Raw genomic sequence first — 3,122 nt, 5'->3', positions numbered from 1 at the left:
TCGGGCTGCATTGCAGCCTGTTGCAGGTCTGGATGTGGTGGGGGCTGCAGACTGACCAGGGGTCCAGCAGAAGTAATGACCCAAGAGGATGCTGCATCCCAATCCTCAGGCTGGAGTCCATCCATAAAAATACATGCTGAAATCGCAGGTTTCTGTAGAAAAGCAGCTGCCTCCGTCCTGCGGGAAGCACAAGCTGTCTTGTCCGCTCCAAAGGCATCCCCGGGCCAGGCAGCATGGAAGGGAAAGCTGCCAGAGGGGGGGAAAACCCCCTGCAAGCTGGGAGCGAAGCAGCCGAGCTGCTTGCCGAGCCCTGGCATGGGGCACTCTCACCTTGCGCGCAGCCTTGTCCCAGGACCAGCTAATTAACTTATCAAGATTTGGCCTGCTCCTTCTTCCAGTTTGTTCCCACTTACCCTTTATAGCCAATTAATCAGACAGAGGTGTTTGGAGCTGACAGGTCTAAGGGCTGTGGGGGTCTGTGTTGGTGGAGGGTGGGGTGGGATGGGGGAGTGGTTGTTCAACAGCACCTTTTCTGAGCCAAATCCTCCCACTGCAAGGAAGGGTCCGGAGGGAGTGGAGGTTGTTCCCCCTGCCAGGATGGCTCTGGGAAATGTCTCCTGGCTTGGCGGTGGGAGCCTGTCGACCTCAAGCCTTTCCCAGGCAGCTCTTGGCCTTGGCCATCACCTCTGTGTGAGGAAGGGGTGCAGGGCAGAGCCCTTTGTCTCTGCCCAGGTTTTAGGGCAGAGACAGGTGGTTTCCCCAGCCGGCCGGGCAGCGGGTCCTGGTGCTGCCGTGCGGGGCTCTGGCGGGTGAGTGGCAGTGGCTCTAATTGTGCCTGAATTCCCCTGAACCACAAGTGAAATCTGCAGAAATACAGAAAGTAAACAGCTCGGGGCTGAAATTCCCAGCGCTTTGGGGAACCTTCCACTAGGAAAAGTTTCCGAGCTGCTAAGGAAAAGTCTGCTTCTCTCCCAGCCTGCCTGTGCGGGGACCCCCTGGACCAGGAGGGATGCGGCCGCAGTGCTGCATGGACCGTGCCGGGAGCCCTGCGGAGCTGGGCTGGCTTCATGCCTTGGAGCAGCTGGAATAAAAGCTCTTCTCGGGGGGGTTTGGGTTTTTTTGGTTTGGTTTTTTTTTTATTCCTCTGCTGCTCATGTCCACCAGTCAGGGAGGTTTTAATCTCTTTCTTGCAGATTGTGAGAACAATTGCCCAGGACTCTGGAGCGACCTTTGCTGCACAGATGGGGGATAGGAAAATGGCAGTGGGAGCCAGTGCCCCACTGCAGCCTGCCCGGCCTGCCCCTGTCCCGGGGGACTCCACTCGCACCCAGCTGTGGGTGCTGGAGGGGGTGGAGGCTGTGGCAAAGGGCTGAGCAGCCCTTGCCCGTCCCTCCCTGCGCGCTGGCAGGGGCTGCCACACATATGCTGTAGGTGCTGGGGAAGATGCCGTCCCCTTAGCGTGTCCCCCGGCACGGGTGTGACTGTTCCCAGGCGTGACCATCTCTCACGCTTATCCCATTATCCCTGCTCGCCGGTCTGGTGCCGGGCCCCTGGGTTTCCCCCCTGTGCGATGCTGACCCCGAGGAGTTCTGCTCAGGGCTGTGATGGTGGCATGGAGCCCCACAAATGTCGGGAGCCCTGCTGCCCCGTCTGCACCCATGCTGCTGCGTGTCTGCTCCGTCCCTGGGGAGCTGGGCAGCTGGCTGGGTGCCGGCAGCCTGGGACCTGAAATGGTGGTAAATTTGGGTGAGGAAGACAGAGATGGGCACATGAGCGCACTGGGATGGTTTTGGGATGCTCTCCACAGGAGAAGCCCAGCTTTCCCAGGAAACATCCCCCCACTGGACCCGCTCTCCCGCCCACGCGTGGCCGATTCCCAGCAACCCCTTCCCCTCCGGCTAGGGACGGTCCCGGTGCCTCCCAACCCCGCAGCCCCACAGGGCAGCTCCGGTTTCCTTGGCCTCTCCCTGCGGGTCAGGCCTTTCTCTGGCTCCCCTCCAAGGTTTCGGATCGGCTCTCGGAAAAGTAAAGCCATAAAGTTTGCCCCAGCTGGAGCACGAACCGGCAGTGGCTGCCTTGGGAGGCGAGCACTGGACCCGATGGATATTTATAATGCAGCAGCGAGGTTAAAAATAACGGAAATTTAAGATCAGGAAGTTGTTTTGGAGGATAAGAAACTTTTACTTCGGCATTCGGATGCCAGGGCTAGTGCTGGCTATCCTCCATCCCTGGTGTCCCTGTGCTGTGTCCCTTTGGGGCTCTGCAGATCCCTTCCTCCTGGTGTGTTTCGTCCCGTTTTGTGGCTGCGGGCCTTGTCCCTGTTCCCGCAGGGAGCGGGGGCACCGTGGGAAGCCCTGAAAACTGTGCGGTGCCAAGCGGGTGCTGCGGGGGCGAGCGGAGGGAGGCAGAGCGGGGCTCTGCTCTGGGGTCCTGGTGGCCGCGGGGAGGGAGGAGCGTAGTGCGGTCATGGCTCCCCTGCGTGCCCCCCAGTTGCTTTTATTGTCGCGGTGGTGTTTGTTCCCCTGCCAGGGGTCAGAGGGGTTCCCACCCCCCGCTCCTGGTGTCTCCACTACCAGCGGGCACATCTGGAGCCGACGGCCATGCCGGTCCAGGCACCCAGAGCCCCTTCAAAGCCTCCCGGGGGGGGGGGCTCCAGTTGGCACGCCTGGCTCCCCTTGCTCCCTGGGACAGGCGGGTTGTAGGGTGGGAGGAGGATGCTCCCCGTCCCCAGCTCTTGGGAGCTGGGCTGGGCTCTGCCGAGCGTGTTCCTGGCACAGCAGCTTTGCACGGGGAGAGCCAAAGGGGCTGGTCTGCCATCCAAAAGCCCGAAGCTGTTTGGTGACACGTCATCCCCTGTGACCTCCTCTTCCAGCCCACTACAGCTGAGACACCAAACCTTCACAAACCCCCGCGCAGGCACGTTTCTCGGCGTCGATGTCTTATTTTGGTTTGGCTCAAACCTTTTCCCTGTTGACACAGTGGCGGCTTTGCTCGAGCTTGCCGGTCCTGAGCAGGGGTGACCTTTCCCGTGTTTGCTGTCTGGGCTCAGGATCCATCCGTGCTTCGGGCTGCAGCTCTGCAGCCCCTAATGAAGCCGGCGGCGATGGCGAGCGCCTGGCAGA

The sequence above is a fragment of the Pygoscelis adeliae genome, unplaced genomic scaffold (assembly GCF_000699105.1).
Source record: "Pygoscelis adeliae isolate BGI_AS28 unplaced genomic scaffold, ASM69910v1 Scaffold75, whole genome shotgun sequence".
Taxonomy (NCBI): Eukaryota; Metazoa; Chordata; class Aves; order Sphenisciformes; family Spheniscidae; genus Pygoscelis; species Pygoscelis adeliae.
This window is presented reverse-complemented; position numbering follows the sequence as displayed.